The following is a 14455-nucleotide window of genomic DNA, read 5'->3' as shown; positions in this document are numbered from 1 at the left end:
CTCAAAAAGGAAAAAAATTAGAAATTCTTAAAATTGAATGGTTTTCTGATATTCCTAATGATTTTTTCCAACCCCCTAGGGACCCCGTTCCTCCTCCATACCCTAAATTTCTGCTACGTGTTGATTACACAAAATGTTATGAGTCTCATCACCTGATACCTTACCCAGTAGTTACTAGGTTCATTTTGCTTTGTGTGAAAGAGGCATTTTGGAAAAGTTTGGTATTATCGTAACTTTCTTCCTATTATCTTGAAATCCAGAATGTCCTCCTTCAAAACTTAGTCATTTAATGTGACCAACTCCTGGTGAGCACTTCCTACATGACATGTGATTCATGTAGAAGGATAAAACATAAGCATCATTCTCAGGTACCTTGAAGTCTGAGTGGGACATTATTAAGTATCTCTACTTGATCACTTACACAAGCAGTAGATCAACTCGGGTACACAGACCCTTGAAGTAAACAGCGTGGAAGCCTGGAGGAGGAGCTAATTCTGATTTGGGGGTCAGAAAGGCCTGCAGTAGAGGTGACACTTCATTGGAAGCCCAAATTAGGATCCTGAAAGATGAATAGGAGTGAGGCAAGAGGAGGCAGGAGAGCAATGGCGGGGGGAGGGGCAGTGGGTGATACAGCCTGAAGAATAGATGCATGCAAACTTCAGCTCCTGTAGTAAAAATGTAATGATGGTGGTGATGATTGTGATGGTGGTGATGATGGTGATGGTGGTGATGATGGTGATAATTATGGTGGTGATGGTAGTGGTGTTGGTGATGATAGTGGTGGTGATGATGATGACTCTCCTGAAAAAAGGCAACATGACAACTCAGGGGAAAGAGAAGAGCCAGAGGAGTCCAGGGATGGAGGCCTCTCTCATGTTTCACTGCGGGCACAGCTCTGCACTGGGTCAGCTCTGATCCATTCAGAATGACTGGGTGGGCTGGCACCTCCGAGGTCCACTGGCACCAAGCTGCTGCTCTTCAAGGTGGACTCTGGAAACTACCTTTTTTAGAACCTAGTCTCCAACCTGACACTGCCTAAATTAATTTAAACTTGGCGCAGGAGAAAGTGACAGCTCCTGGGAAAATGCTTGCTTTCACTTTGCTGGGTCTAAGTTTCCTCATCTGAGAAGGAGGATATCTGATCTCTAAAATCCACAATGGCCTCTGATTTTTGTCAGCTCCTCTGTTTCTTGCCTGCCTCCAGAGCTTCTATCTCAGTGCCTGTCTGGCATCTTTATGGTCAATGCTGGAAGAAATAAAACAACACACATCTTTGTTTCCTGCTGTGTGGGAGGCAGGAAATGGCCTAACTCCCTAATTGCCATGAGGTTCTTGCGGTGTGTCCAACTGTCCACTCCTTAGCACGCCCCCACCCTCCCAGGTGTCTCAGTCAGAAAGGAAGGCACACTCGGCCATCAGCAACTGGAATCCATTCACCACCACCATCAGTTGCCAACCACACCCCTGGCTCTGTGGAGTATAAAATAAATCAAGATGTGGGTAGAGGTAGCATTTGCTGAGCCTCCTCTGAACACAAGGGGAATGGGCAAGCATGGCTGGGGAGGGTTTTCTGCTCAGGAATCTAGGCTGGGCATCATTCTCCCAGTGACCACATATGGACAGAACAAGAGCAGGTATGAGCTCCGATGGAGAAACCAATGTACAAACCAAACTGGGCACTCTGGTGTCAAAATCCAAATGAGCTAGACCAGAAGAGAGAAAATAGGTGAGAGTGAGATAGTCAGGAACTAGGAAGACCAATGGAGATCTGGGGTCAAAGCAATTGGAAGCCAAAGTCTGGTGCTGCTGGAGCTGAGGCCCCCAGGGAGCTACTATTGATAAACCAACCTGTAGACCTGTCCTGGGCAGGAGGCTATTGTTAAGGAAGACTTCCTGGATGGGAGAATTCACTGGGCACCCTATGTTGGTGTCTTTCCTAGTGGAAGGCAAATGGGGTTCCTTTGCTTCTCAGTATCTAATAGAGGCAAGATGAGAATTGCAAGACAGGACCCCTCATCACACATCAGATCCTACCTCCTGCCTCTGGGAAGACTGACTCTCAACCCATGACATTCTCTACATGCCTTTTTAAATATAAATCATGCAATCTCATGGCTATAAAAAAGATCTTACTCAATAATGCACTATAGAGATGAGTGGTGAGTCAAGGTCTTGTTGTGAGTGGCAGAGTCAGAGCTAGAACTCAGTCCCAGGCTCCCAGCAGCAAATAAGGGGATGACTCTTGTGTCTGCCTCCCTAGGGCTACAGAAAACTTTGTGTCTGCCTCCCCAAGCCTACAGAAAACTAAGAAAGGTAAATGGAAGTCGACTAATAAATGAGAGGCGTGAACAAGAACTGCCTGCTTTAGAAAGTACACATTGCCTTGGAGTGGGCACGTGGTACTTGGTAACCACATGCTATCTGGCTCCTCTGCAGGCACTGCAGGTCTGCCCCAGCGGGGCCGTTTCCAGCACTTCATGAACAAGAAGGTGGAGAAGAGACTAGCCGGCTGGAAGGAGCGCCGCAGTCTCTATGGAGACATTGACATGCGCAAGTATGATCAGTCTGGGCAGGTCTTCACCCCTTTCCAAGTCCTCACCACCATGGTAAGCCCTTCTTTTGTCATATGTTTTAAAGTCTTTTGGTGGGACCAGTGGCAACCCAAATTCCTTCTCTTTTGAGAAGTAAATTAGTTCTGGCCGCAATCATACTGAGAAACATACGACCCTAAAACTGAGCTGCTTGCAATAGCAAATATCAATGCTTCTCATTCATAAGAAGGTAAGAAGCATTCTCTTCCACTTCTGTTCACTGCAAGCTCACAGAGCAGAAGAAAGTCAAGAACTGAGAACAATAATTTCATCTGCCACAAGAGACTAAATCAAGCCTACGTGAAGGTCAGTGACCTGAGGTTTAGGGGAAAATCTGAGAGCAGACAGCTGCAGCTGTGGTGTTCAGAGACACAATCATTTCAAGGAGAGGAAGAGGTCTGGGGAAAAGGGAGGTTTTTGTGATATAAAGGAAAATGGTTCTGGTTCCCATTCCTCTGCCTCACCTGAGATTTTCTGTACCCAAGTCAATTCAGGCAGGGCTATTCTGACGTTCATTTCTTTAAGACTATTACTACAATGTTTTTGTAATACTTTCTATTTATTCGTTCTTGTGATTCTAAAATTTGAGCATGCACGTGAATCACTTGGAAAGCCTGATTCAAATACAGATTCCCAGGCTTGCAGTGATTCCACTTTGGATGTTCTCGGGTGGGGCCTTTAAATTCCCTTTTTTAACAAGTCTGTATTCACCACCTTCGTGCATTATTATTCAGTCAGTGCTTCCCAACCTTGTGCATGTCATAGCACACACAGAAAATGGCACATTTTGGAAGGCACAATGGAGTGAAATTAGAAGGTTGCTAATGGGGCTAGACAACCAGTGCCCTTGAGTCTAAAGGCAGCCAGTTTGTTAGGCCACCGGTAACCCATCCACAGCTCAATGATGTACACTGCAACCCTGTCAGGAGCTCCTGCTCATCAGCACTTCTCATCCTTTTCTGAACATCAAAATCACCTGGGTTATTAGCCACACTTATGTCCAGGCCTCACCCCAGACCACAGCTTATATCTTAAGCTCTGGGGCTGAGTCCCAGCTGTCACATCAGCATGTTTTAAAGTTCCACTGGTAGAGTGACCACTCATGCCAATTTCCCAGGACTTACTTTCACACCTTTCCCAGGACTTTCCAACTTTTAGCACAAAAAGTCCTGGTTTTAAAACTGAAAGTCCCAGGTCCTTGGAAACTGGGCAAACCAGATGGTTGGTCACCCTATCCACAAGTGACTCCAACATATAGCCAAGTGTGAGAACCACTGCTCTCTGAACTTTCTAGAAACTAACCTCAATTCTTCATATCACAGGTAGTTGCTGCCTATCTACCCATTCCCTGCCCAACGTTCCTTGTGCGTGTGCGTGTGTGTAGCCCAGAACTCAGCTTTCTTGAGAACCCAAGAATGGAAATCCCAACTCTTCCCTCAAGGAGCTTCTCATCTGCGAGGGAAACTGAGCCACAAGCCAAAATCATGCTACAAACACAAATACAATTAAATGTGAATGAGAGAAACAGTTCCATGAGTTGACAGACACAGAAGAAGAGGGTTATCCAAATTTGAGCTGCCTTCTGCTAAATCCAACTCCAGAAGGTCTTGCTAAAGAACAAATTATCCCAATAGAGACATTTTCTCCCAGTCACAGTGACACTTGGAAACAGCAGTTCTCCCATGTATTGTGAGTAGTAGTACCCATGTATAGAGTTCTTACTACATATCAGGTATAATGCTAAAGACTTCACACGTACTTCATCCTCGTGACCTCCACCATATTACCATCATATACATTTTATAATGAGAAAACAGAGTCAGAGTCATGTTAAGTAACTTGCCCCAAATTCTTGTTAGTCACTGGCAGAACCAGGAATTGTAGAACAGGTTCTTCCAATCCCCATGCTGTATTTTATTGCTATTATTCTCTGCCTCATAGGACATGCAAAGATTGGTGCTTCCCCAAGACCTGCCCACTAGTCACCACATGCAGAGAATGGACGCTTCATGCCTCACTGATGCCAGTCTCCAGGATCTCTTCCACAGAGCTGGGTTTGTGAAAGGATGACAGCAACCACAAGAAATAGAAACCAGTGAGCCACATTAAAATGCCTTTATTTCCCGCAACTGTTAAAGCAACAAAATCTAATGACATGAAATAAACATTGCAAAATCGCATTCTGACCTCTTGCTGCAAGGTTTTTCATTAAAATAATTAGAGCCCATGGCCCCAAGAATGGTGAGACACTTTCAAACTTGAAAACATTTATACAACTTGAGGAACACCAGCATCATGCCTGTGTGTGAACATTTTGGAGAGAGTGAAATAATTAGGACCTGCAATACAATTGGAACTGAATCCTCAATAAGAACACTTTCCTCAGAAGCCTGAATCTGGGCTGAGGAGATGGTTATATTTAGATGAATCAAGGACCCCACTCTTTCCATCTTTCTCCTCTACCATCCTCAGAGTATTGGATGGTAATCTCAGGTTTCGCTCCTCATGGTCATAAGATGGCTGCCACTGCACCAAAAACCACATGTTCAAAGAGTACATCAAACACTGGAAGGGTGCTGTTTTTCCTCATGTTACACATGCATACACACACACACACACACACACACACACACACACACACACAGAGAGAGAGAGAGAGAGAGAGAAGGAGAACCTCTCCCAAGAGCCACTCAGAAGATTTCCCAGCAATTCTTGGCCAGGATAGGGTGGCTCACCTATTCCCTAACTACAAAAGGAAGCTGGAAAAACAAGTACTGGGCATATACTGGGAGGCTAGTTCTACCATCAGGAAAAGAAAGTATGAAAATGGTTGATGGAAAAGCAATTAATACCTGCTCCCAGTGGGAGATTCAGTAGTTAGCATGTCAGACCATTACCATGAGAAATTTTCATTTATGCTGAGTGAAAATCTGCTTTTTTATAATTTCTAAGCATCAGTCCTAACACTGCTCCTCTGAGACGATGGTTCCACCCTAAATAGTTTTTATTTTCCTTTGATGTTTAAAAGTACTACATGCCAATAATAAAAATTACTGAAAGGTATAAACAAGAAAATAATTACCCAAAATCTTACCATTTAGAGATAACTTGTGTTTGCATCTGAGAACTTTCAGATCTTTTTTCAATCTCTTGTCCCTATTTATAGTGCTGAGATTGTCTTTGGGCTGAGAACTATTTTCCATAATTTTTATTAGGGAGTCTCTTGGAACCATTGCCCCACATGTCTCAAAGGGTCACCCAGTCTACTTCCGGGTCCTGTGATCCACTTCCAGGTCTTGTGGTCCACTTCTGGGTTCCCTTCCAGGAGGCTGTGGTTACAGAGGCTATGGCACCATTTGCATTACAATATTGTACCCGGGTGAGTGCCTATCCTCCCCTTGCTACAAACTTCTGCACACACTAAACAACTCCCCAAAACAAAAATGAAACCTATTCCTTTTTTAAGAAAATCAATAACCTTTTTACTAGATTCATGGAAAGCTTAACCTTTTTCTTGTTTAACATCATCATATTTATTTCTGAACTACATGACATGAGGAAGACACCCACAACTTCCCTACTTTTTGGCACGTGTCCTCTTTCAATCTGGTGTCAACAGTTCCCATTGAAGCTATGTTGACTCATTTAATAATTGCCTTGTTAGTTTTCACTTTGCTGACATCATTTACAATTACACAGGCAGAATTTTATATCTTCGTGTTTCCCATTCCTCATAAGCCAAGGGTCCACAAACTATACAAACCTGTTTTTATAAATAAAGTTTTATTGGAACACAGTCATGCTCAATTGTTACACATTGTCTATGGCTACAATGGCAGAGCTGACTAGTTGCCATAGAAACCGTATGGCCTACAACGCCAAAAGTATTTACTACCTGGCTCTTTACAGAAAGAGCTTGCTGAACTGTCTTAGGCCAAAATCCCCTCTATATTTTCCACTTCATCTATCTTTGACTTTTTTAATTAAAAAATTAAAATTTTAGTTAAATTTTAATTTAAGTTATTTTTTAGATTTCCCTAAAGTGTAGGGCCCATGACTCTCCATCTAAACTTTTCCTCATAAGTATGAATTCAAGCAGCAATAATACTAACAGCTAATGTTTATGGAATATTTGCTGTGTACTAAATGGACTGATTTATTTGATTTTTGCAACCATGACATGACATAGGTACTACTATCATCCCCATTTTACAGAGGAGAAAACAGTGGCACAATAGGGTAAAGGAATGTCACTGATAAGTAACAGAACCAGCGTTTGGACCATGGGGCACGATCTCAGTGCCTATACCCTTACCACTGTGCTATCTGCCTGCCCAGTGAGGTTATTTTCTCCCAAAGCTTCCTTCACCTTTGTGCTCCCCATCAGGTTTTCCTTACTGGTTTAAGTTCCAGATAGAAGACCTCTGTGTGATTTTCCTTACCTTCTCGAAGATTAATTTGCCAGCAAAGAAAGTCAAGGCCTTATCCAGTTCCCTTCTACTTTGGTTTAAATGTTTGTCCCCTCCAAAACTCATGCTGAAATTTAATTCCAAGTGTGGCAGTATTAAGAAGTGGGGCCTTTAAGAATTGATGGGGTCTGCCCTCCTGAACGGATTAATTGGATTAATGGGTCAATGAATGATGGGTTATCGATGGGTTGGGACTGGTAGCTTAACAAGAAGAACAGAGGCCCTGACAAGCATGCTCAGCTCCCACGTGACGCCCTATGCCAGTCACTTCGGGACTCTACTGAGTCCCCACCAGCAAGAAGGCCCTCACCAGATATGGCTCCTTGATCTTGAACTCAGCCTCCATAACTGTGAAAAATAAATTTCTTTTCTTTATAAATTACCTGGTTTCAAGTATTCTGTTATAAGCAACAGAAAATGAACTAAGACACCTTCCTAGAAGGACCTATAGTTGGCATCTGCCCAGTGCTGTCCCCATCACTGCTCTACCTGTCCACAGGCTAATTTATCATCTGTATTCAGAAACCAGCCTGCATACCTTGTGCACGACCTGGCAGTTTGTGTATAACTTCTGTCTCTCCTATTGTTCTAGCCATGAGCTGCTCTATTCCATCTGTGGAGGGAGGGAAGGTTCCATACAGTTGGCCCTATACAGATGCCAATGAGGGCTTAACATCAGTGTTCCCCTAACTACGTGTTTTCTTTTAGACAAGGAATAGCCTTCCAGAACCCAAGCAAAGTTAAATGGAGACCAACAAGTGCTTGAGAACCACAGAGGAGATTTCCAACACTTAGGTCACATGCCTAAGCATTCAAAGGAAGAACTGTCAATTTAGTTTCACAAGTGACAGTAGATCCAATATATACAGCTTTGCAGGAGCCCATTAATTACACAAAGCAAGATCTACATTTAAAAAAAAAAAAAAGCGTATCTTCTACTCAGAGGACTCAGGAAAGTAAGAACTCAGAAGTGAAAATCAGTAATATTTGTATCAGTCAACATATCCTGAGTAATTACTTTGCTCCATGTGCTGTGTTAAAAGCTTTTGGGGATTCACCTCTTTTAATCCACACTATTGTTCCACTATAATAATCCAGTATTATTAACCATAGAAGAAACTGATGTTTCAAGATATTTTAACAGGGCTGCCATATACCTCCCTCCCTCTCTCTATCCGATCAGCAAAAACTTATGCTGCACATTTGTGCCCAACCACCACATGCATTCTTACCCCATCCTGCCCTGCAGTTTATTTGTTCTCTGTTCTCTTCTCAGTTCTCTTGGTAAAATAGCTTGTGCATCTATAACAAATGCTAATGGATTCATCTGCCACTGCTTCTTCTTCTTTTATGATAAAATCCAACGCATTTGTTGAATAATTAATACATGCTGGTACATGTACAGAAATTCATTTTATTTCTATTTCTTTCTTTGTTCTTCCAATTTTGACTGCTGCCTTCTAGAGCTAAGACATAAAAGTGAGCACATTAACCTCATGGCAGCTGAGTGGGGCAGGCAGGTTCCATGGCAAGAACCCTATAACGAAGATGCTAGAGCTTTGGAAGTTGGGCAAGTTCCATAGGAGGGGAAAGGAGAGGAGCAAGCTAAAGTTAGTCCTGTATGGTCAGAAACTGGAAGATGGGTTCAGGCTGAAACTCTGCCACTTATGACTCTGGTGTGCATGCATAAGTGTGTGTGTGTGTGTGTGTGTGTGTGTGTGTACATGTATATGTAATGAATTCAGGTAGAGAGGTGAGAGACATGACTGGGGCTGTGAAATCCAACAAAGAAGCCCCTTATTCTAGAATCATTCCCTTACACCAACCTGGGAACTGTGCCTGTCTCTCTGATGACTTGCTCTTCTCCCTTCCAGTGAAGATGTGCCCTGCCACTATTCCTGCTATGAAGAGCAGAGCCCTCACCCTTCCCTACAGCCCAGACCAGAAAAGCACTGCTAGGTGCCCAGAGCCAGGCCTGAGGATAGACAGAGAGACCCAGCTGCTACACAAGGACCACTGCTAAGGGTAAAATCAAGAGCCTGCAGTTTGCTGTTTGCAAGGAGGAAGCAAGACTAAAGCCCGCAGAAATGGGCTCAGCTCCATTTTTGTGGGGATCAGGGATACCTTTTATTTGAAATTCTAGAAATTATAACTTTCTTATTGTACGTTAATTAAACTTCCCCATCTGTTTTGTACTGTGGCTTCCAATAGGGTCACTGGATAAAGATGGATGTGGTTCATGACTCGTAACAGCCCTCAAAAACCCTCCCAAAATGCTTCAGGGTAGATATCAGTGATCCTGGTTAAACTGGGCTGCGCCTCAGCCAGGAGGAGAGATGCTCTGCCATGAACCTCCATGTATGGTTTCCTGCCCCTGTCCTACATCTGCAGGGTACTCTGGGTCCTAGGGGTAACAGGTAAGGGAGTGAGGCAGGGAGGGATTGGGGAAGAGGGAAAAGCAAGAAGGGGCCCCCCAACCTCAGACTCTGCATTCATCTCCCTCTGTAGTCAGCAGTCATTTTCTGTGCATCTCCCACTCTCTGGGCCTCGACCAGGCTCTGGGCTTAAAACACCAAGCATTTCAGTGTCCTTGCTTGCAAGGAGTCCTCTGCCAATCCTCCCTGCTACCTGTTCTCAGCCCATTACCTAAGCCCTTGTTGCCCTGCTCTGTGGTCCTCAGGTCATGGCTCCCTCCCAACCCCTGCCCCACTGGAATGCCGGTTACAGACTGTGGCAGCCGCCACCATGGCTTGGCCTGATGCCATCTCTATCCTGACTATTCACCCAGTGGGGTGGCTGTGGGGAGGGGCCAGCCCTGTGGCCATGGGGGACAGTGGAACTCTGAGCACCTCTTGCATGCACATAGTGTCATGTACAGTCACAAGTGCCTGCACCTCAGGCACATTCATTCATTCATTTGGCAAATATTTGAGTGAGTGTCTGTCATGTTCCAGGCATGGTACAGGTATGAGGGATATCACAGGGAGCAGGACAGATATGGACTCCACCCACTGACACCATCCCCCGAGCCTAGAAGTTAATGGGAAGGACAGATTCATGAATGCTCTCCACGGGGAAACAGCTTTACCTGGGGAATCAGGGAGGGCTTCCCTGAGGAAGTGACATTTATACTGAGACAGGAATGAGTCAATCATGGAGGAGGCATCTTCCAGACATGGAAAACAGTATTAGTGAAGTCCCAATGCTGAGTCAGCACAATGCTTTCAAGAAACTGAAAGGGGGCCTATGTGGCTGCAATAGGAGACAGTGAATGGGGAAGAGGCACCAGGCCCTGCTGTGGAAGGACCTCAGAAGCCATGCCAAAGACTTCAAGCCTTACCCCACAGGCAATGGGAACCCACTGAATGGTTTTTAACATGGGAGAGCCTATTAAAAGGACATATCTGACTGGGCGCAGTGGCTCACGCCTGTAATCCCAGCATTTTGGGAGGCCAAGGCAGGTGGATCACCTGAGGTCGGGAGTTTGAGACCAGCCTCATCAACATGGAGAAACCCCGTCTCTACTAAAAATACAAAATTAACCAGGCATAATGGCGCATGCCTGTAATCCCAGCTACTCGGGAGGCTGAGGCAGGAGAATCGCTTGAACCCGGGAGGCAGAGGTTGCAGTGAGCAGAGATCGCGCTATTGTACTTCAGCCTGGGCTACAAGAGTGAAACTCCATCTCCAAAAAAAAAAAAAAAAAAGACTTACCTACCCATTGCATGGAGGGAGTGTCAGAGTATCAGAGATAAGAGACTCTAGTTGGGACAATAATGTCATGGTTCAGGCAAGAGATATGAAGGCTTGGACCAAGGTGGAGGCGGAATAGATGATGAGACACACAGTTTGAGGTGGACAAAATGTGTGGTTTGAGTGGACGTAGCAGGTGGGAGCAGATGCTTTTCAAAATAGCTTCTTGGTTTCTAGCTTGAACAACAGGATGGAGGATGGTGGTATTTGCTAGAACAGGATTATTTGCCCAGGCTGGCCTGGAGACCTATAAATTACCATCTGTATGCAAACCTGAATTCCAAGTTTCAAAATACAGATCTAGCAACAAACTTTTGAAGCAAGTCCTACATAAAAATTGCGAATAGACTGTACTTTTATCATTTTATTAATATCAGGTATTTTCAAAAGAGGCTTGTTCTGTATAACCAAGCCTGGGTGTCAGATACCCACATCCTTGAAAAGCAAAACAAAACAGAAAAAGAGAACAAAAAATATTGCTCACAGTTTGGCTGTGTTTTGTTGTGTTCCTGTTTCTTGCTGACTAAAACTAAATGCTGCCATATGCTCAGAAAATATCCAGCGTTTGCATGTTTTGGGTTTTTTTTTTTTTTTTTAATTTAGTTTTATCTGGTGGAGTCACAGAGGCTTCAGCAAAGTAACCCTATAATCTGCGCCTCGTGAATAACCATACAATTGAGCAATTGCAGTAATCACTGAGGGCTGCTGTGTGGACAGTAGGTTTTCGGGATTTTTCCAAAAATTTTTTTCTCAAATGCCAGGAAAGAGAACACGTGAGTTGAATCTCATGGCCCAGTGTCCTTTGGAATCTGTAGCCTTCCTCCAAAAATAATTAAGGTGAAGAAACAGGGCCTTGGTAAGCCAAATGCGTTTCCAGGCCTAAGTCCATGTCCCAAAATAATCTTTTGGATTTTTTTAAGTGGAGGAACTTGGGAATAGCTAAATCTGTGCAGAGCCTTTTTGAGTGCTTAGAAAGATCTTTTTAGAACTCCTCACTGCCTGATTATTGCTTATAGTGTCCCCACGTCTCAGTGCATTATCACAAAGCCTGTAGATCGATATTAACAGCCCCCATTTTTCTGTTGTGCAAGCTGGCTGGTAGTTGTGGGTTAACCTGTATAAAGTCAGGATGTTGGGGCCAGGTGTGGTGGCTCACGCCTCTAATCCCAGCACTTTGGGAGGCTGAGGTGGGCAGATCACCTGAGGTCAGGAGTTCAAGACCCAACCTGGCCAACCTGGTGAAACCCTGTCTCTACAAAAATACAAAAAATTAGCCGGACATGGTGGTACATGCCTATAATCCCAGCTGCTTGGGAGGCTGAGGCAGGAGAATCGCTTGAATCAGGAGATGGAGGTCACAGTGAACTGAGATCGTGCCACTGCACTCAAGCTTGGGTGACAGTGCAAAACTCCGTTGGAAAAAAAAAAAAGTCAGGATGTTGGTAAATTTGAGTGACAGAATTTGAACTTAAACTTGTCTAATGCTGAAACTCAAGATGGTGAAGATTCCCATTTTACTCTAAAGTTGTCGATCCATAAGCAAAGTAAAGGACAGAGATGTTCTAAGGCCCAGAAACAACAGCAGTGGTAGTTTCATACTATTCCCCTGAGTTCTAGATTTGACTGGATATCTCCAACTTCAACATGTCCCGAACACAAACCATCACATTCCCTCCAAAGTTTGATTCCTTCCCATCTTCCCCAACTCATTCAATAAAGCTGCCATCTACCAAGTTATTGGTACTACAAATCTTGGGATCAGTCTTCATGCCTCTCACTTTTGGTGTTGCCATCTATAGCTCCTACCTCCTAAGCATCCTTCAAATTAATTATGTTCTTCATCCCCATCCATCTTCTACTACATTAGTTTTAGCCCTCATCATCTCTACTCTGCATTTACCATAGCCCAATAACTCCTCTCCCTGTCAGAGAGATTTTTCTGAACACAAATGAAACTGTGTCCTCACTCCTTAAATGGCTCCCCATTGCCTCTACACAATGAGAGCCACAATCCTGATCATTTTACACAAGTTCGTTCTTCATCAGTTTCAGCTTCATCTCCTGCTTCTCCTTACCTACCTTCTTCAAATCCCCCCTCTCACATTGATGCTCTTCCCTTCACACAAACCATCTCTTGGCCATTGAATATCCTGCTCTCTTACACTCCTCTGTGCCTTTGCATATAACATTCCCTCTTTCTTCTTTTCTTATCTCCTAGGGAATGCCTACTTATCTTTCATCTTCTCTGGGAAGCTTCCTTCCAACTCACAGGCAGAATTAGTTCCTCTCTACTTTGCTCCAGTTTTACAATGTTTATCACAATGAGTGGTGGTTGTCTGTTGTCTGCCTTGAGGGCTCTGATTTCCCAAAGAGTGGTGATTATGTATTATTCACCTCTGTATTCCCCTACGCCCAGTCCACGCCTAGTCCTCAACAGTGTCTCATTAAGTGTCTGGCAAAGAAGTGGATGAATGGAAAAAAAAACATGGCACCCAGGCTTTAGAAATGGGGTGTGGTTTTGCACTAAAACAGCAGCTATTATCAGGGAGCAGAGAAGACACTAGAGAGAGCACAAAGTGACTCAGAGGTGAATGTTCCTGTGACAGAGGGCCAATGGGATGTTTAAAAAGCTTCAACAAGTATAAATGAATATGGGCAGACTCCCCTGAAATTGGCAGGCGTTTTCCTTAGGCAGCTCTGTGTGATTTGCATAATTGAGGCAGTTCTGCCCATCTCATAAATCACAGTCTGAAAACGGCCACATGGCAGCAGTCTGGCAGGGAAACCGAGGAGGACTTTGTGTGAAGGACTTTCCCAGCCAGGCTGGGCAAATCATTTTCCAGGTCTCATTTTATTTTAACATGAAAATATTGCATGCCCATTCGGTATCTGGCCTTTTGCTCTATGCTCTAGTGAGGGTTTTTTTTTTTTAAGTGTTAGATGTTCTCCTCCCACTCAGGAAATTAGTCTCACTGAGAAAGCTAATATATACACCTGGAATTATCAGAAGTCACAAAGCTAGGTAAGATCAATGTTACATTGTGCAAAATCCTTTGGATGTAAAGAAATACCTAGGGGATGGATGGATGGATGGATGGATGGATGGATGGATGGATGGACTGATGGACAGATGGACGGACGGACGGATGGATGGATGGATGGGTGGATGGATGGATGGATGGATGGATAAATGGGTGGGTGATTGAATGGATGGATGGATGGGTGAGTGTTTGGGTGGGTGGGTGGCTGGATGGGTGGAAGACAGATGGTAAGCTGAGATAGTTAGGGAAGAGTTTATGGTGTTCAGTTCCAGGCACAGAACTTAACACACAGGCCAAGCTTAAAAATGTTTGAATAAAAGGCATGGAAGAGGAGACTGGTAGGAAGTGGGAAGGCAGAAAGGAAGAGAAAAAACATTGCAAAATGAGGGAAATCTTGACAACAGTAAGAAATGAGCACAATGCAGAGCAGAACAGAGTCTGAAGGGAAGAAGACGGATACAATAACTATCACTCACTATAAAATGACCATTTACAGAGCTCTAACCATGTGCTAAGTACTTTTCATGAGCTATCTCCAGCATTCTTCACATACGTATACACACACACACACACAATCCTATGAGTACTGCTAACAACTCAG

The sequence above is a fragment of the Rhinopithecus bieti genome, unplaced genomic scaffold (assembly GCF_001698545.2).
Source record: "Rhinopithecus bieti isolate Rb0 unplaced genomic scaffold, ASM169854v2 scaffold_2349, whole genome shotgun sequence".
Classification (NCBI taxonomy): Eukaryota; Metazoa; Chordata; class Mammalia; order Primates; family Cercopithecidae; genus Rhinopithecus; species Rhinopithecus bieti.
Note: the sequence above shows the minus strand (reverse complement) of the source record.